Source organism: Capra hircus (genome assembly GCF_001704415.2).
Source record: "Capra hircus breed San Clemente chromosome X unlocalized genomic scaffold, ASM170441v1, whole genome shotgun sequence".
In the NCBI taxonomy this organism is placed as follows: domain Eukaryota; kingdom Metazoa; phylum Chordata; class Mammalia; order Artiodactyla; family Bovidae; genus Capra; species Capra hircus.
The window spans coordinates 19,857,577-19,878,773 of record NW_017189517.1 but is presented as its reverse complement, the minus strand read 5'-3'; the positions used below and the strand labels follow the sequence as shown (position 1 = coordinate 19,878,773).

The 21,197-nt window shown below is 46.2% G+C and overlaps 1 long non-coding RNA gene across 3 annotated transcripts; it reads left to right on the top strand.

Moving 5' to 3' along the window:
• The first annotated feature begins 3,375 nt into the window (after positions 1–3,375).
• Positions 3,376–19,057, top strand: LOC108634470. 3 transcript variants are annotated; one of them, XR_001917632.1, is made up of 5 exons: positions 3,376–3,559; positions 4,107–4,255; positions 12,607–12,709; positions 16,942–18,594; positions 18,885–19,057. It is a non-coding gene; the product is annotated as an uncharacterized LOC108634470 (long non-coding RNA). The 3 variants fall into 3 exon arrangements; XR_001917630.1 differs by having other exon boundaries at positions 16,942–19,057; XR_001917631.1 differs by having other exon boundaries at positions 12,180–12,709; positions 16,942–19,057.
• The last annotated feature ends 2,140 nt before the right edge of the window (positions 19,058–21,197 follow it).

The following is a 21,197-nucleotide window of genomic DNA, read 5'->3' as shown; positions in this document are numbered from 1 at the left end:
ATCCAGAAATAAACCCATATACCTATGGATACCTCATTTTTGAGATAGGAGGCAAGAATATACAACAGGGCGAAGACAGCCTCTTCAATAAATGGTGCTCAGAAAACTGGACAGCTATATGTGAAAAAATGAAATTAGCAGACTTCCTAACACCATACACAAAGATAAACTCAAAATGGATTAAAGACCTAAATGTAAGGCCAGAAGCAATAAAACTCATAGAGGAAAACTTAGGCAGAACACTCAGTGACATAAATCAAAGCAAGATCCTCTATGACCCACCTCCTAGAGTCATAGAAATAAAAACAAAAGTAAAAAGTGGAACTGATTAAACTGAAAAGCTTTTGAACAGCAAAGGAAACTATAAAGCAAGGTGAACAGACAACCCTCAGAATGGGAAAAAATAATCGCAAATGAAACAACTGACAAAGGATTAATTTCCAAAATATAAAAGCAGCTCATACAACTCAATATGAGAAAACCAATCAACCCAATCAAAAAGTGGGAAAGAGAGCTAAACAGACATATCTCCTAAGAAGACATAGAGATGGGTACCAAACACCTGAAAAAATGCTCAACATCCCTCATTATTAAAGAAATGCAAATCAACACTACAATGAGATATCACCCCACACCAGTCAGAAGGGCACTCATTAAAATGTTAACAAACAAGAAAAGCTCCATAGGGTGTGGAGAAAAGGTTCTTGCACTGTTGGTGGGAATCTAAATTCATATAGCCACAATGGAAGACAATATGGAGATTCCTTTAAAAACTAGGAATAAAACCACCATATGACCCAGTAATCCGACACTTAGGCATATACCCTGAGGAAACCAAAATTGAAGGAGACGCAAGTATCCCATTGTTATTTGCAGCACTATACAGTAGCTAGAACATAGAAGCAACCTAGATGTTCACCCACAGATGAATGGATAAAGAAGTTGTGGTATATATATACACAATGGAATATTACTCAGAAATGAAACACATTTGAGTCAGTTCTAATGAGGTGGATGAAGCTAGAACCTATTATACAGAGTGAAGTGAGTCAGAAAGAGAAAGACAAATATCATATTCTAATACATATATGTGGAATCTAGAAAAATGGTACTGAAGATATTATTTACAGGGCAACAATGGAGACACAGACATAGAGAATAGAGTAATGGACATGGGCAGAGGGGAGGAGAGGGTGAGATGTATGGAAAGAGTAACATGGAAACTTACATTACCATACTTAAAATAGATAGCCAAGGGGGAACTTGCTGTATTGCTTAGGAAAATCAAACAGGGGCTCTGTATCAACCTAGAGGGGTGGGGTGGGGAGGGAGATAGGGGGTAGTTTCAAAAGGGAGGGCGTATATGTATACCTATGGCTGATTCATGTTGAGGTTTGACAGAAAAGAGAAAATACTGTAAAGCAATTTTCCTTCAATAAAAATTCATTAAAAATCAAAACCTTAAACACATGGCATAAAATTTCTAATAGTATAAGCCCTTTGTAGAGCTGAGCATGCTGACAAAATTTTGTGAAATAGCCATTCATGTGGCAACACGGTGCAGGGATAGTAATTCAGAGAATTTTAAGATAACTCTTTACTCTGACTAATGAACGTAGGACTTTTGCAGGCAGGCAAGTTGAGTGGACCCACAGCTGACATGAGGTGCAGATGGCCAGGAGGTGGGGGGTATGACAGGCAGGCGAAGGGAAATACCAGAATGAGGGCCTAAGCAGGTAGAAACCCCAGCACATCTGCAGTCCAGCCCCAAGTCAGGTGGTGAGGGTTCAGGCTCGGGTCTCTCTACGATTTTTCATAAAGATCGTATAGGCTGCATGTGTCAGCAACTCACATCTTGTGATCAGCCTCTAGGGATCCCCAAAGCTGCAACGTGTGACCTCCTGCCCAAGGGGTTCCTGAGTATGTGCGGTCGGTTCCGAGAGCGGCGCGGTGGCCTCGCCCCGCCCGGCTTGCGAGCCTCTCCTCCACCCGTGCGGGAGGGAGACGCGCCCGGAGGGCGCCCCGCCCCGGGCGGTCGGGTCCAGTGGCCTCCCCGGTGTTCTGGGGGACGAGGGGCCGCGCCAGAAGGTTGGGGGGCGGCGTTGCAAGAGTTTGGGGATCGGGTGGGAAGAGGCGGGCTCTCCTCCGCCTTCCCGCCCGCCCCGCCCCGCCGCGCCCCGCCCCGCCCCACCGCCGGCCCCTGGCGCCTCCGCCCCCCCCTGCCCCGCGGCCGATGGCGTCGCCTTGGGTGTGTGTCCCTCTTCCCGCCCGGCCCTCCCCGCCACGTCCCTCGAGGCTGGCCCGAGGGTTCCGGGGGGTGAGGGGTTTGCTCCGCGCGCGCCCCCCCGCCCCACCACGCGCCTTTCGCCCGTGGCGCCGGCCACGACTGCCTTTCCCCCCCCGGCCGCGGACCGCGCGGCGCTGATCCTCCGGTCGCGTCTCGCGGGCTGTGCGGCGTGACGGGCGGCGGCTTCCCCGTCGCGCGGCCGCTTGCCTTTCCCCGTCGCCTCTCGCCGCCGGCCCTGGACCGGTCTGCCTCGGCCGGTCGTCGGTCGTCCGCTGCTCCGGGCCTGCCGCGCGGTCAGCAGGCGCCTCTCCCCGCCCTCCGAGCCTCGGGGCTTTCTCCCGCCCCCGCCGCCCCCCGCCCCCCACGCCTCTCGCGGCTTGTGTCTGTCTGGTTTCTCCCTTCTTCTCGACCCCCTGCCCGCTTGGCGCCAAGCTTCCCGTCGGAGCCCCTTCCCTCTGCCCTCGGTGGTGGTGGGGAGGGACGGGTGCCCGGGAACGCGGGCGCGGGTAGGGGCCCCCCCGGTGGTTGGGGGAGAGGACGGGGGCCGGTGGGGCCGGGCCCGTACGGGCGTGTGAGGGCGGGGCGGTGGGGAGGGCTCTGCCCCGTTTCAGCGGGACGGGTAGGGCTGGTCTTCTGGTGCCGGCGGGGCCTTCCGGGCGGCGGTCGACCGGCGCACGGCGGGGGCTCCCCGTGTATCACGGGCCGGCAGCGCCGAGGCCCGCGCGCGGCCGCGGGCGGGGACGCGGTGGTTGGTGGTCGGCGTCGGGGCGGTGGCCCGTGGGGCGCGCCGTGCCCCTCGCCCGCCTCCCCCTTTCCAGGTACCTAGCACGTCCCGGTGCGGAGGTTTAAAGACCCCTGGAGGAGGTCGCCCGTCCGCCTTATGTTTTGTTCTTTTTTGGGCTTCCCTGGTGGCGCAGAGGTTAAAGCGTCTGCCTGCAATGTGGGAGACCTGGTTCGATCCCTGGGTCGGGAAGATCCCCTGGGGAAGGAAATGGCGACTGTGGAGCTTGGTGGGCTACAGTCCACGGGTCGCAAAGAGTAGGACACGAGTTCACTTTCACTTTCTTTCATACTGTTTTTACAGCTGGAATTTCATTCTTTGTCCCAGTGTTATGATGTACTCCTGTTGAAGAATAACATCCATTAAGATGTGAGCTACCCAACTTAAGTATGCAAGTCCGAGTCAACAGGCAGGAGAGAAACATGCTGAGATTTGGATTTTTGAGGAGATGGAATTATTTCTCACTTGTGCTGCAAATACAAGATCAGAGGGTATTGATTTAATAATTAATCATTGGCCCCTTTTTGTTTTATAGGAGTCCAAGGGATTTTGGACTTGGTGCAGAATTGAGAGGAGTGAGCATAATTTTTTCCATTTAGTGAGGGCTTTTTATGGGCCAGGCTGTATGTATCTCCCTCATAACTGTTGATGTATGGATAAACATGATGCTGCAAGGGCACCTTTGCAAAACCCTGGATATCCTGGCACTGAGAAGTAGAGTCTCAGTGCACAGGCACATTCATGAAGGAGTACACATAACTCCTGGAGCAGGTGTACACCTTTAGAACTCTGTCATTTTGTTGGAGGTAAGGGATCGCTTAAATGGCTATGGCTCACCTGCCCCTTCCACACAAACACAAGCGTACAGAGAGCAGTGGGTCCCTGCCTTCTTCTACTCTCCTCTTTCCTTGAATGTGGTCTCACTTTGTAGAGAAATGAATGGGTGACAGGAAGCTTATAGGAAAAAAGGATGAGTAAGGATTTGCCCATTCTGGCTTCCATTTCTGCTTTTTGTTCTGATTCTTTTCCCCACCCCAGGGTTACCAAGACTTGAAAAGCTTGGAGAAACATTCTCCAAAGACTTTGGGACCGACTGGTGGTCATCTCATGACATTCTGGAAGGATCTCAAGGCATGAAGGGATTCTGGTGAGGCTTGGAGGAAGGATGCAGTCAGACTGGAAAGGCTGTGAGTATCTTGGAAGCCCCTAGGGCACAATTCTCCTCCAGACAGAGGCAAATGCAGGCTAGTCTGTGTCTTGCTTCCAGTGCTGGTGTCCTCTCAACCTTCCTCCTGCCTCCCTGTTCTTCTTTCTGTCTCTGTATCCCTCCAGTGATCTATCTTTCCATCTCTGTATATCCCAGGGACACAGGTTAGGGACACAGGCTACAATTTCTTCCTGATCTCCACCCACAGTGGCACAGACATGTAGGTCTGGTTCCTGCTATGGGTGGTCTCAGTTCCTCTTCTGATTTGCACAAGTGATATGGGTCAACATAGGGCAGCCATTACTGTTCCAGGTGTAGATCGACCCTCGGTGACTGAACCAACTCCCAGAAGATGACCCATGACTATTTGCATACCCTGGACCAGCCCTATGTTGTGGCAGCATGGAGCCCATCTCATGAAGGGAAGGATGAGGACAGCAACTCTGACAATAAGGATCCACAGTTATGCTGACCTTCACAGGTTATGGTCATAGTCCTAAGCCAGAATGCCATCACTACATAAACCAGACACATCTCTGGGTTTACCATGGACACCTTCACACTGACCAACTGATAGATGGGCCACGTTCTTGATCAGGCAATCCACAGAGGATAGTTACCGAAATGCAGTGAATATCTGGTATAATTTTCATTCAAATGTTATTCAGTCTGCCCCCAGATATTATTCACACACATTTAAGCCAAAGAAATTAAGACTTGCCTTTTCCCTATAAGATGTACAATGATGGTTAGAAAGTCTAACATTCAGAATTCAGGGAAACAGGAACTTTCTTCCCATTCATGAGGGGATTGAGCTTCAGAGACATCGTCATAGGAGGTTTGCACATATTATATAACGTTGAGAATGTGAATGACCTTTTGTCAGTGTGTGTGTGTGCGTGTGCATGTGTGTGTCTGTGTGTGTGGAAGCCCTGATGCTTATTACTTCAGTGTGGACACTCAACGCCTTGGCAGAAGGACGAGCATCCAAGATTTGGGCAGGAAGGCTAGTTGTTTTGGTCACAGGCCCACACTTGACCCCAGGAAGGGATACCAGGTGGTGTAGGTATGTCACGCCCTCTAAAGGGAAGTACCAGAAGCATGCCCTAGGCAGGCAAATCCCCAAGGACATCTGGAGGCCAGCCGTCAGGTGATGAGGGCTAAGGCTAGAGCCTGGCTCAGTGAGGCAGAGTAGAGGCCTGGCTCATGGGTTCTTGGAGGGCTCTACTAGGGGCTGCCAGTCACTTGGGGCACCTCTGTGCCCAGCTGCTGAAACTCAAGATGCATCTGACACTTGGATTCAAGCACTGCAGCAGGAGGTAATTGAGGTGGTCATTCCTCTCCTCAAGGTGGTCCCGACAGGCTTGACAGGTTTAACATGGGTTTGACAGTTGCCTATCCTGCTTCTCTGGCAATTCCGAGATCCTTGCCTTACATGCCCGCACCCACAGACACGCCCTGTTCCACGGGGCAGCAGACATGGTGTGCTCGTGCATGCACGAGACTCATGTGAATTTGGACCAAGGTGGCCATGTGTGCTTAGTCTTCTTATTCTTCTGACCCTCTCTTTGGATCTGTTCTGCACACTGACACCCAAATCATAGATTTGAAAAGAAATTGGATCTCAGTGGAGTTTACCACATCCAACCCATGGTTCTTTGCCTGGGCCACTTATCTCCTTTCCCTTCATGTTTTGCAGGTTATATTGTTAACTGTCTTCTCCCATGAGGCCAAAATATGTGTTCTTCCCTGAGAAGGCCATGTTCTTTCACATTCCTGCTCCTCTGCACTAGTTCATCCTAAATACTTTAAACCAACTCCTCTCTCTCCCACGTTCTCCATCAACTCTTATGCAACACACATTACAGCTTGGTGCATCTTTTCTTGACAGACCGGCCTGATATGGTCAACCAAACCTTCGGTACATTTTTGCCAGTTCTTCTATCAGATCCACCCACATTGTGCCTTCTGGCAAAGCAATGAGTAGACAGTGGGGTTTATGACATTCTCATTGGGGAATATCACTGGGGATCTCTTAATAAAGAAAGCTGAGCACCGAAGAATTGATGCTTTTGAACTGTGGTGTTGGAGAAGACTCTTGAGAGTCCCTTGGACTGCAAGGAGATCCAACCAGTCCATCCTAAAGGAGGTCAGTCCTGGGTGTTCATTGGGAGGACTGATGTTGAAGCTGAAACCCCAGTACTTTGGCCACCTGATGTGAAGAACTGACTCATTTGAAAAGACCATGATGCTGGGAAAGATTGAGGACAGGAGGAGAAGCGGACAACAGAGGATGAGATGGTTGGATGGCATCACCAACTCAATGGACATCAGTTTTGGTAAACCCCGGGAGTTGGTGATAGACAGGGAGCCCTGGCATGCTGCGGTTCATGGGGTCTCAAAGAGTCAGACACGACTGAGTGACTGAACTGAACTGAACTGAATGATTTCAGTGTCTCTTTATGTGCTATTGAGTGTCTCTTTATGTGCTATTGAGTGTCTGTGTGCTATGTATTGTGCTCTATATAGCTATATTATATCAGGAAGAAATGATCAACTTAGTTGATGATTTGGAAAATCGTGGGTAAAAATTTAAAGAACAAGACATATACATGAAGACATGTACAAGAGTTAATAAGTCAACAGAAACATTAACATAGATGAAAGTAATAATTACGGAACAAAACAATAGGTGAACTGGCCAATATGTTACTAAGATGTGGATTATATTTCATGAATAGTAAGTAGGAAAAGAGTCAGAGAAATTAGACTCTTGTTTGTGGAAGCAGCATGATAAAGTCTCCAGGAAGGAGGGTTTATTTGACCAGAGACATTCATGGTGATAAAGTAACAGTCCAAGATAACTACATGAATGCTTCTTGTATGTTAGTTCAGTTCAATTCAGTGTCTCAGTCATGTCCGACTCTTTGTGACCCCAGGGAATGAAGCATGCCAGGCTTCCCTGTCCATCACCAACATCTGAAGTTTACTGAAACTCATGTCCATCGAGTCAGTGATGCCATCCAACCATCTCATCCTCTGTAGGTCCCTTCTCCCACCTTCAATCTTTCCCAGCATCAGGTCTTGTCTAGTGAGTCTGCTTTTCACATTAGGTGGCCAAAGTATTGGAGTTTCAGCTTCAGCCCTTCCAATGAATATTCTGAATTATTAGGCACTACTGTAAATGCTTTGCATGAACTCCTTAAGGGTCATGGCAGCCTGATGACATAGTTCTTATTAGTATCCTCACTCTACTGATGAGGAAACTGAGGCACAAAACAATGAAGGGTATTCAGCTGGTAGGACTAGTAATTGTGGTTTGAATCCAAACAGCGTACCTCAAGCCCATGTACTGTACACAGTAGAAAAGAAGACATTATTTTCTGCAGACAGACCATAAACATGGAATGAAGTATAAATGAGATAAGACTGAAAGACAGGACTTTCCTGGTGGTCCAGTGGCTAAAACTCAGTGCTTTTATTGCTATGGGTCCAGGTTCAATCCCTGGTTGGGGAACTAATAGCCCACAAACTGCACAGTGACACACACCAAAAAAAAAAAAAAAAAAACAAACCAGAATGAATGGTGACCACCAGTAGAGGAAACATTGGTGATCTGAAAGGACCTGTGTGGTAGTGGTCATTGCACACCAGGGCTTGAGAGAGTCCAACACATATGCATCTGCTGATGTCTGTCAGAGGGACAAGCCTAGTAACACATGGGGAAGACTTGGCAGATCCTTAGACATGATTCACAGCAACGGCCCCAGTCTTCATTATTGTCCTCTCTATGTGAACCAGTCGTTTCTTATGGATGACTGGAGAAGGCCTGCAACTACTCTCCTGCCCTCTGGATATTTGTCAAAGGCTCACCCAACAACCCCAGGTTTGGAAGAACTCAACTGTAATCTTTCTCTGGGCTTTCCGAGGAACATCAAATCTCTAGTGGAAAAGAAACCCCTCTGGGCCAATATCTGGCTGTCTGTTTCTGGTATCTTAGTTTCTTCACCCATAGTTTGGAACTAATTTTCATGTATTTAATTTTGCTGTTTCTTCCAAGTTCTATTTGAGGACTATGAAGCCAAGTCTAACAACAGAAGCCGTCTGCGATGTTTCAGGTTTATTAGTCAGTTATTCAAAGAAACAGAATTAATAAGAGACATTTTCTATCTATATTTATGTGTGTGAAGAAAGTTTATCTTGAGGAATTTAATTCCCTATTTATGTAGGCTTAGAAATTCCACAATGTCCTGTCTACAAGGTGTAAAGCCAGGAAAGCCAGTGATATAATTTAGTCCCAGTTTGTAGGCCTGTGAACCAGGGGCTGTGGTGGTGTGAATCTTATTTGAAGAGAAGGAGAAAATGAGCAGAAATATTCTATCAAAAGCACCGAGTTAAGAAAAATGGGAAGAATTCTTCCTTTCTCTGCCTTTTGTTCCATGTGGGCCTTCAACAGGATTGGATGATTCCCACCCACATTGGGAAAGGTCTTCTATTTCACTAAGTCAACAATTACAATGTTCATCTCATCCAGAAACACCCTCACACATACAACCAGAAATAATGTTTAATATGGACGTTCCATACCCAGTCAACTTGGCACATAAAGTTAGCTGTCTCACTGGGTAGGGCAACATCGTGGACTGCTGCATAACACTGTTCACACCATGAAGTCTCAATCACCCCCCTAAATGATCTTTCCCATGGGAAGGGCAGTGCTACCATTAGATCATCTTTCTTAGCAGCACTGTGCAACTTATGACCATGCAATCCAGCTAAGGGACCCAGGGATTATATGGTCCACACACCCTTTAGAGTGTAGATGAGTTAAACACTCAAGGTAGTCAAGCCTAGGGGAGCTGCACTTTCTCATTTGTACAACTCACAAATGGAGGGCAGGTGTCGAAATCTCTCAGGAAGCCTCCAGGGAAAGCAGTGGACTTCCAGTCTCACTCTGAATATATGTGAAGTTTCGTAACCATTGTAGCAGAAATATGAAGTCCTCATGTTTCTTCCTATAGCAAGAGGAGAAATAACTTTTCTTGTGGCTGGGGTGGGAACATGAATTCTAGAAAAGAGGAAGGGAAATGATTTATGCCTGGCCTTGTAGGGAGTAAAAGATTTTCACAGATAGAAAAGTGTAAAGGATATTAAAATCCTGAGAAGGGTGATACCAATCCTAAGAGGCTTCTATGAGTTAGCTTATTGCCAGTGTTCCCTGGTTGTCCCAAAATGTCTGCAAACTGAATTGATTTGCCACATTTCCAAGTGAAAACCTTGGTTCCTTCACACTGTGCCCAGCCCCCTACTATCTGATCCCAGAGCTCATAAACAGTTCCCCTGCATCTCTGCTCTCATATATCTCCATGTTCATATCTAATACAAAGAACTCGTATTATGCCTGGGAAGGATAAAGCTTGGATGGCTTCCTGGAAAGAGAGGTAATTGCCCTAGGCCTGGGTAAACTGAATGTGAATGCTTTACAAAGTCCAAGATGACAAGAAACAAAAGATCTGGGTAAAGACCCAAGAATTAGAGCTAGGCATTAAGGGATAGACACACACATAGAGAGACATAGAAATAGGAGCAGCGATTTCATTACAGCTGGGCCATGGGAAAAGGACAGATTCCCACAAGTAGACCTACCTGAGTGGAATGGCCAATCTCCCTGTCAATTATTGCAGGCCCACCAATGAGAGGTGGGAGGCATGGCCATGGAAATGTCATGAAAGAAGCCCTAGCGTCTGACTAAGTGCCAGACTAAGCTCCCTACTGGAGAAGGAAATGGCAAGCCACTCCACTGTTCTTGCCTGGAGAATCCCAGGGACAGAGGAGCCTGGTGGGCTGCCATCTATGGGGTCGCACAGAGTCAGACACAACTGAAGCGACTTAGCAGCAGCAGCAGCAGCAAGCTCCCTACTGTCTGGTTTGTCCTGTGGGGCTTCCATCCACGATTCTCCTGGGTTAGGATTTGACGTGGCGACTCTTTTTCCCAAGATCTCAAAAGCTAAGTTTTACTTACTTTATGTTTTGCTATCTGCAGTGTGATTTGGGGAGGCGGGTAGATGATGTGTCCTAAAGGATACTTTGACAGACGTGTCTGTCAGCTCCAGGTTGGAAGGCAGAGAAGGTCTCTCAGGAACTTCCTGGTTTGCTGTTGGGCGTTATTGTAACAGCCTGATGAAAATGGAGATTTTCTTTGTTTAATTGTGGATCTTGGAGATGCCCTTCCCATTCATGGTCTTAATGTTTTGTAGTGTTTGTGTCCTACTGTAAGGACAGGGTGGGTGCGGTTGGCTGGGTGGTGTGGGGGTCTTGGAAAGTTGGGTGACCTTTGGTTGCCATGGAGCTAATTCTGCCTTGTATTTTGCCTTGCACTTTTGGGGTGGATATATCGTTGCCCGGTTGGTTCACATGTTGATCTTGGCCATTTTTGTGACCTTTCTTAACCATTGAGGATATTTTTGTTGTTTTCCACGTGAAACAAGAAAGTAAGTCTCTGAGCGAGTGTGTGCAGTGTTATATCAGCTGACAGCCCTTGGCTTCCTTGGTGTTTTGTGTTTTATTTAACTGCATGGCTTTAAGTTGAATATAATTTTTTCCGTTAACTTTTGGAATGGTCTTCTTCACGTGTTTCCTTAAAACGGAACACAAATCCTGAGAGTAAACAGATGGCTTGTTTGGCTCCGGGATCGTTCACGGACCCTAGACATGACCTTCTGTAACCTTAGAAGGCTGTTTTGCATTTTGTGTCTGTTTAAGATCGTTGTATTCAAGCACAAATGTCACTTAATAGATTTGGTGATGTGTGCGGGTTACAAATAAGAAAAAAGCTGTCTCCTGGGCTGTTGCTTTCTTTCAAACCCAGAAGGGATTCAAGCAACCAATGTTTTCCTTTTCCTTTTATTATACATTATAATGGTTGGGCCTTTTCAAGGCATTGCAATTGTTTGACTTTGCTTAATTGTGTTCTTGGTCGTGTTTCACCGGTATTCTTCAAATAAACGTATTTTCAATGGGCATATTCTGAATTGAATGGTCTAGCTGGGTGCTTGAGTTTGCACAGTCATGGTGGTTGTGATTGGGCTTCTCTTGTCAGCCAGAATGGACTCTCTCACCATTTTTAATTTTACCTGTTCTACCCACTGTATTCCGGAGAAGACAGTGGCACCCCACTCCAGTACTCATGCCTGGAAAATCCCATGGATGGAGGAGCCTGGTAGGCTGCAGTCCATGGGGTCGCTAAGAGTTGGGCACTACTGAGCGACTTCACTTTCACTTTTCACTTTCATGCATTGGAGAAGGAAATGGCAACCCACTCCAGTGTTCTTGCCTGGAGAATCCCGGGGACGCGGAGCCTGGTGGGCTGCTGTCTATGAGGTCGCACAGAGTCGGACATGACTGGAGCGACTTAGCAGCAGCAGCAGCAACCCACTGTATTCAATTAAGTTTGTTCCTGGGGCTCCCCAGAACTTTCTTTAAATGGTTTTGTGTAAATATCAATTACAGGAAGTGAGCTTCACCTCTGATTATGCTTTATTTTGCATTATAATTTCTTGTTTGATAGAGTTATTTTGTTCATATTCTGGTGTTGTTCCCTCTTCAAAAACCTCCTTGAGAATAAACATTGGGCGATAGTCTTGATTTTTAAATGCAGACGTTATCATGTGACTTTGTCTTTGATGTGTTATCACAATGAATGCATTTCATCTGACTATGTCTGCCATTAACAGAGTTTGGGATCTTCTTCTGCCGAACAATTATGCATTTGGTGTCATTTTACCCAGTTAAATGTGGGTCCTGGGCTGTATCATAATATTTCTGTAAAAGTTTTTCATTATCTTCTTTGCCTAAATATAAAAAACATTATTCTAATTGGCTTTTTAACCCTTGTTTAACCACAGTGACTGGCGGCAAGCTGTCCACTGGCCCAAGCTGTGAGTAAAGAAAAAATAAAAGCTGTTCTCTGAGACTGTCCTTCTTCAAATAAGTGTCATAGCCTTTCACTGTAATGTTCCATAATTACTGTATGATGTTTGTTTAAAGCAGGATCAACTACTTGTTCATTTTGAAGGGACAGCCATATCTCTGGAGATCAGTCTCTGTGTTATGATACCTGACATAACATTTGACCTAGTCTATAATGGGCAGAGGTAGCATGATTGGGTTCCTGTGCTCAACTGGGTTCCTGGGCTTCCTTTGTTTTCAGAAGCTTTTCTACATAAGGGAAATGGGGTGTTTGCCACAGGCACCCACCTATATGAGTTTCCAAGTTACTTAAACTTCCTACAGTTTTGCTAGTCTGTGAACCCACAGGCAATCTTCTTGCAGGTCTCCTTCAGAACCTGTGATGGAAAAGTCCAGTACTGGTCAGCCCCTAGGACTGTCAAGTGAAGAATGGATCTGGAAGCAACTGGCCTGACCAACTAGACAAGTAAGATATGATAAACTTATATAATATAAGAAACTTATATTAAGTTCATTATAATATAAGAAACTTATAATAAACTTATATTATGTGGGGCCACCAGTGCTGGGAGAGGGTAGCACATTCAGCACATTGGTTGAAAAAATGAGGTCAGGTGGGTCTTGTCAATGAGCAGTCCTGGAATTGGCCGTTTGTTTCCTTCCGGTCATGTGCTGATGAGCCTGGATGACCAGGAAATTCGAGTCAGGTGTGACGACTGGAGGATGAAGACCTTGTTTTCTTCTTGTTGGAGAGGGTTACACCCCCAGGCTTTAGCTGTCTCTCCCCCTGTGTATCTGCTGGAAAGCCTTTGTGCTTGGTGGTGGCTTCTCTTCCATTTGGGTCTTCCTGTTGTGGGGGTGACACTGCCTCAAAGGGACCTTCTCTGAAATCTCAAGGAAGAAGATGTTGTTAGTACCACAGTGGTGGGGCAGTTATGCATTGTTTGTTGTGTTGCGATATAGGAGTGGGTGAGAGCAAAAGGGAGCTCAGTATGGGGAGGAAAATGGTCCAATGGTTCCCCTATTTCAGGCTTCTGCTTCCTCTTGATTAGGGAAATTTGGGCCCAGCAAGGGCATGAGGAGGATGCTCTGAGAGTATAAGGAAAGACTGACAGTGGAAGGGCAAGGATCTTTGGTGTGAAATATGTGGCAGACATTGTGGGTTCAGGGCCCTGTCTCCTGTCTCCTAGCCCAGGTCCCTCTCACTACTATTGGGTGGCCGTAACTGTGACATAGAAGATAGTAAAGCACATGGATAGCTGTGAAGTGAGTGAATGTGGACCTGTACTGAAGGTGAGGCATTAATATTGGGATCAGGTCTTCACATTTCATTTTCCTAGTGGATTGTGGGCCTCTCTGCCAGGAGATGATTTTGCTACCGCTGCTCGTTCTGTGCACTGTTTAATGTTATTCATAATGTTTTATACTGTTGCATAATAACATAACCTGAGGGAGTTCTGAGAAGAAACACCTCTTGTTTCTGCAGATGCTGTAATCCTACTGAGATGTTGCCTTTCATCACTTTTTCATGGTTTTCTCCTGGAGCTTTATTTACTTTTATTTAGCTTTATTTACTCTTGTGCACTGCTTTGATGGTCATTTCTTACCCCGAGTGTCCAGAAGTCTCTGTTTCAACTGCTTAAGTTGTTCTCTCCTACCTCAGTTAGTTCAGTTCAGTCTCTCAATCGTGTCTGACTCTCTCCTACCTAGCACCCCTCTTTGCATGGATTTTCATGTTGGATCCTTGAAGGAGCATTCCTCAGTTGTCAAGATGGCAAGAGGTTTATTGAGCTTTTTAAAAGATTTCCACACATATAAAGAGGCAGAGAAAGAACTGACACATTTTCCAAAGTTAACCCTCTAAAGTGAAAGGAGGGGTGAAGGACTACTATCAGTTTTCAGTGGGGAAAATTAAACCATTTTTCTTATGTAACTTTATATTTGCCCTGCCATACCCTAACGTGAGATACCAGGTCCCTGCAGGTGTCTGTCACCCACAAATTGTGATTGCTGCACTCAGGGCCAAACTCAGGCCACAGGGAACTACCTTCAGTAGAAGTTGTCCCAAGGTACCTCAAGGAAAAGGATTATGTAGGAGTCATTGTTCACCCTCCAGTTCAATTATATTTTACCAAAACCTGTGTTCTTGTGGTGAGTTCTCTGTGGGCCTTTGCAATAGGGAATACAACCACAGGCGTTGTTTATAGACGGTTTCAGTTGCTATGCTGATCTCACCAGTCTTGGCAAATGGAAGATGTATTTTACCACTCATGTCAGAGAGCAACAGACGATTGTGTAAAATATTTTTAATTTTTACAATGTTGTGTTTCAATAAAATTTGTATGATGGAAATGCTCCTGCTGTAGATGTTATTGTTTGTGATGACTCCAGGCAGCATTGATGAAGATATGGCTCTGCCTGTGCGTCACAACAGGTACTGAGTGGGACTCCGGGCTCAGTAATCTGGGCATTGATGAGAGGTGGTGGGTGGCAGGTGGAGGGTTCTTGAGACCAGAACTGAAGGTCTCCCCGTGTTAAGGTAAGAAGGATGGTAGGTAATCTGACATCTTCCTAGGAGAGGTGATCCTTGTCACCGATTCATAAGGATGACTGATGCATACCTGGATATTGTGTGTATGTGGGGGGGTGTATGTCCCATTCCTGCTAAGGCTGAGGATACGAGCAATGGCCCAGCATGGTTCTGGAGAACATCAGAAGTCATGGGAACAAAAACCTGGAAGCACACAATAAGCTCCTGATCCAATTTGTATTAGAATCCAGTCCTTTGAGTATTAGGAATTATTCACTACATCTCACTCATTACCAGATGAGCAGATTTGAAAAGGTAATGGAGTGGCTAAAGCTTTTGTCTTTACTAGTGCTTTAAAAAAATTAAAACTCTACACACATTGCATAAAATTTCTAATAGTAAATTTAAAAACTCTTTGTGGAGCTCAGCATGACGACATTTTATGAAATAGCCATTCAAATGGCAACATGGTGCGGGAATAGTAATTCCAGACAATTTTAAGATAATGCTTCAATCTGCCTAAAGAACGTAGGCAGAGGGGGGAGCATCAAGGAGTTGGGCAGGCAAGCACGTTGGGTGGATCACATGTACACACCTGGCCGAGGATGGGAATGCCATGAGGTGGGGTATGCCAGGCAGGTGAAGGGAAGTACCAGAAAGAGGGCCTAGGCAGGCAGATCCCCCAGGACATCTGCAGTCCAGCCTCAAGTCAGGTCGTGGGGGCTCAGGCTAGAGCCTGGCTCAGGGAAGCAAGGTTGAGGCCCAGTTTTAGGATCTTGGAGGGGTCTAGCATGGACTGCTAGTTACTTTGGGCCTCCCTGAGCAGCTCCTGGAACTCAAGGTGAGTCTACTAGTTAGATTCAAGCACTCTGAGAGGTGGCCAGTGAGGTACTCATTTCTCTCCTCCAGGTGGTCCAGACAGGTGTTGGCCTTATCCGAACGGGGTGGGTGGTTGCCATACTGCTCCTCGGGTGAAGCCATTGTCCTTGCCTTCCATGCGCACATCTACAGGTACACCCTGTTCCACATGGCGTCCGACATGGCATATTTATGCACGCACAAGGCTCACTCGGCCTTGGAGCGAGGTGGTGCAACTTGGGTGCGGGAACAGCCAGGGACATTGAGGGCTAGGGAGGTCATTAAAACCTTGTGCTCATTGAAATAGTGCTCCTGGGGAAAAGAAAGTAAGACTGTCCCAGGCTGTCCTGATTGAAGATCTACTCGCTGGGTGGTGGACTCAGGTCTCTCCCCAATTTTTCATATAGATCTTGTAGGCTGCAGGTGTCAGCTACTCACATCTTTTGATCAGTGTCTAGGGGACCCCAAAGCTGCAATGTGTGACCTCCTGTCCTAGGGGTTCCTCAGTATGTGGAGATCGAAGATCTTCTATACAGTCATTTCAGCTGAAATTTCTTTCTTTGTCTCAGTATTATGATCTACTCTGGTTAAAGAATGACTTATCCATTAAGATGTGAACTACCTATGACTTAGCTATGCAAGTCCAAGTCAGCAGGTAAGAGTGAAACATGCTGAGATTTGGATGTTGGAATGGGTGGGTCTACTTCTCCCCTGTACTCCGAATACAGGATAAGCAGGTATGAATTACAGAATTAATCAGTGGACATGTTTTCTGTTTTATAGGAGACCAAAGAATTTTGAACTTGGGGAAGACTTGAGTGTGCATAATTTTTTCCATTTATTGAGGGCTTTTTCTGGGCCAAGCTGTATGTGTCTCCCTCATAAATACTGATATGAGGAAATATGTGATGATGCCGTGGAATCTTAAGGGAAACACTGGATATCCTGACACTCAGAAGTATGGTCTCAGTGCACAGGCACATTCATGTAGCAGTACACATAGCTTGTGGAACAGGTGTGCACCTTTAGAACTCTGTTATTTTGCTGGATGTCAGGGATCTCATAAATCACTAAGGCTCACTTGCCTCTTCCACACACACACACACACACACACACACACACACACACACACACACACGCACATTCAGAGAGCAGGGGTCACTGCCTCCTTCTACTCTCCTTTTTCCTTAAATGTGGTCTCACCTTGGAGAGAAATGAGCGGCTGACAGGAAGATTATAGGAATAAAGGATGAGTAGGGACCTGCCCATTCTGGGTTCCTTTTTGGCTTTTTGTTCTTTCACCACTGCAGGAATGCCAAGACTAGAAAGGCTTGGAGCACCTTACTGCCAATACTGTTGGACTGACTGGTGGTCATCTCATGACATTCAGGATGGATCCCCTGGCACAGTGTGATTCTGCTCAGGCTTGGAGGAAGGGTGGACTCAGACTGCAAAGGTTGTAACTACCTTGGAAGCCCCTAGGGCACAATTCTCCTCCAGACAGAGGCAAATGCAGGCTAGTCTGTGTTTTGCTTCTAGCGCTGGTGTCCTCTCAGCCTTCTTCCTGCCTCCCCATTCTTCTCCCTGTCTTTATATCCCTCCAGCGATCTATCTTTCCATCTCTCTGTATCCCAGGGACACAGGCTAGGGATACAGGCTTCGGTTTCCTCCTAGTCTCCAGCCGTAGTGGCACCGACCTGAAGGTCTGTTTCCTGCTATGTGTGGTCTGAGTTTCTCTTCTGATTGGGACAAGTGATGTGGGTCTATTGGGGCAGCCATTACTCTTCCAGATATAGATGTATTCTCAGTGACTGAACCACGTGCCAGAAGACAACCCACAGCAATTTGTGTACCCTGGTCCAGCCCTATGTTGTGGCAGCATGGAGCCCATCTCATGAGGGGAAGGGTGAGGGAGGCAACGCTAACACTCGCAATCCACAGTTACACTAAACTTCACAGGTTAAGGTCACACTGCTAAGCCGGAATGCCATCACTACAGAAACCAGACACAAGTCTGGGTTTACCAACGACACCCTCACCCTGACCAACTGATAGATGGGCCACGTTCTTGATCAGGCAATCCACAGAGAATCGTTCCATAAATGCAGTGAATATCCGGTATAATTTTCATTCAAATGCTTTTCAGTCTGTCCCCAGGTATTGTTCAAAACAGTCAAACCAAAGAATTTAAGACGCACCTTTTCCCTATAAGATGTACGATGATGGTTAGAAAATAACATTCAGAATGCAGTGAAACAGGCGCTTTCATTTTGTTCATGGGTAGAATGAGTTTGGGAGACATCTTTGCAGGAGGTTTCAACACATAAAGTTGATAATGTGAGTGACGTTTTGTCAATGTGTGTGTGCATTTGTGTGTGTATGTCTGTGCATGCAGAAGCCCTGATGCAGACTCCTTCAGTGTGGACACTCACCACCTTGGCAGAAGGAGGAGCATCCAAAATTTGGGCAGGGAGGCAAGTTGGGTCACAGGCCCACACCTGGCCCCAGGAAGAGATGCCAGGAGGTGGGGCTGTGCCAGGCCCACAAAAGGAAGTACCAGATGCATGGTCTAGGCAGGCAGATCCCCTAGGACATCTGGAGGCCAGCCCTCAGCCAGGTGGTGAACGCTTAGGCTAGAGCCTGGCTTAGAGAAGTAGGGCAGAAGCCTGGCTCGGGGGCTCTTGGAGGGCTCCACTAGGGGTTTCCAATAGCTTGGGGCCCCCGTGCATGGCTGCTGGAACTCAAAATGCATCTGACACTTGGATTCAAGCACTGCTGCAGGCGGCCAGGGAGGTGGTCATTTGGCTCTTCAAGATGATCCCGATAGGCTTGACCTGTTTATCATGTGGTTCATGGTTGCTTATACTGCTTCTCCAGTGATACCATGGACCTTGCCTTCCACGCTCGCTTCCACAGCCAGGCCCTGTTCCACATGGCAGCAGACATGGTGTGCTCGTCCATGTGTAAGTCTGACGGGATGTTGGAGGGAGGTGGCCATGGATACTCAATCTCCCTTTTCTGGATGTTGGAGGGAGGTGGCCATGGATACTCAATCTCCCTTTTCTGGATGTTGGAGGGAGGTGGCCATGGATACTCAATCTCCCTTTTCTGCTGACCTCTTTTGATCTGTTCTGCACATTGATACGCAAATGGTAGATTTGAAAAGCAAATTGGATCTCCATGGAGTTTACCACATCCAACACATGGTTCTTTGCCTTGGACCACTTATCTTTTTGCCCTTCATCTTTTGCAGGTTATATCATTGACTGTCTTCTCCCATGAGGACCAAATATGTGTTCTTCCCTGAGAAGACCATGTTCTTTCACATTCCTGTTCCTGTGCACTTGTTCCAACTTAATCCTTTAAACCACTTCCTCTCTCTCCCATATTCTATGTCCACTCTCATTAAACACACATTTCAGCTTGTTGCATCTTTTCATTTTTTTCATTAAAAAATTATTTATTTTAATTTGAGGCTAATTACTTTACAATATTGTTGTGGGTTTTTCCATACATTGACATGAATTAGCCATGGGTATACATGTGTTCCCCATCCTGAACCCCCCTCCCACCTGCCTCCGCATCCCGTCCCATAGGGTCATCCCAGTGCACCAGCCCTGAGCAACTTGTCTCATGCATCAAACCTGGACTGATGATCTGTTTCACATTTGATAATATACATGTTTCAACAGAGAGGCCTTATATGGTCAACTAAATGTTCTGTACATTTTTGCCAATTCCTCAGTCAGATACCACCCACATTGTGCCTTCTGCCAAAGCAATTAGTAGACAATGAGTTTATGACATTCTCAGTGGGGAATATCACTGGGGATCTCCTAATAAAAGGTATTATTTCAGTGTCTCCTTATGTGCTATTCAATCTTCATATGTATTATGCTGATATAGAGCTATATTTTATCAAAAATGAGCTATTTAGATGATGAATTGGAAACTGGTAGTAAAAATTGTAAGAACAAGACATATACATGAAGACATGTTCAAGAGTTAATAAGTCAACAAAGACATTAGCATAGATGAAAGTAATAATTGTGGAACAAAACAACTGGCAAACTGGCCAATGTTACTAAGATGTGGATTATGTTACATGAATGGTAAGTAGAAAAAGAATCAGAGAAATTAGACTCTTGTTGGTGAAGCTAGCATAATAAAGTCTCCAGAAAGGAGGGTGTATTTGACCAGAGACATGCATGGTGTTAAAGTAACAGTACTAGTTAACTTTACACGAAAGCTTAGTGTGTGTTAGTTCAGTTCAGTTCAGTCGTTCAGTTGTGTCCAACTCTTTGTGACCCCATGGACTGCAGCACGCCAGGCTTCCCTGTGCATCACCAACTCCCGGAGTTCACTCAGACTCATATCCGTCGAGTCAGTGATGCCATTCAGCCATCTCATCCTCTTTTGGCCTCTTCTCTTCCCACCTTCAATCTTTCCCAGCATCAGGGTCTTTTCTAGTGAGTCCATTCTTCGCATCTGGTGGCCAAAGAATTGCAATTTCAGCTTCACCATCAGTCTTTCCAGTGAATATTCAGGACTGTAAGGCACTGGTCTGAATGCTTTGCATGAACTCACTAAGGGTCATGGTAGCCTGGTGATACAGTTGTTATTAGTGTCCTCACTCTACTGATTAGGAAACTGAGGCAAAAAAACAATGAAGGATATTCACCTGGTAGGATTAGTAATTGTGGTATGAATCCAAACAGCATACCTAAAACCCATGTACTGTACACAATAGATGAGAGGTCATTATTTCTGCAGACAGACTATAAATGTGGAATGAAGTATAAATGAGACAACAATGAATGGCAAGACTTTCCTGGTGATCTAGTGGCTAAAACTCAGTGCTTTTACTGCTGTGGGCCCAGGTTTGATCCCTGGTTGGGGAAATAAGAGCCCACAAGCTGCATGGTGCACACACACATACACACACACAAAAAGGAATGAATAGTGACCACAGATCGAGGAGACAATGGTGATCTGACAGATAGGACCTGTGTGGTAGTGGGCAATGGATGCCAGGGATTGAGAGGGTCCAGCATATATATGCATCTGATGATGACAGTCAGAGAGACAAGCCTAGTAACACATCAGGAAGACTTGGCAGATCCTAAGACAGGATTCACATCAAAGGCCCCAATCTTCCTTGTTGTGCCTCCCCATGTGGATTAATCATTCTTTTGGATTACTGGACATGGCCTGCAACAACTCTCCTGCCCTCAGGATCGTATCAAAGTCTCACCCAACAACCCAAGATTTGGAAGAGCTCACCTGTAAGCTTTCTCTGGGCTTGCTAAGAAGCATCTCTAGTGGAAGAGAAACTCCTCTGGGGCAATATCTGGCTGTTTCTGGTATCTTAATATCCTCATGCATAGTTTGGAATGAACTTTCATGTATTTGATTTTGCTGTTTCTTCCAAGTTCTATTTGAGGTCTATGCAGCCGAATCTAACAAGAGCAGCTGTCTGCAATATTCAGGTTTATCAGTCAGAGTTATTCAAAGAAACAGAACCAATAAGAGACGTTTTATTTCTATATTTATATGTATGTATGTG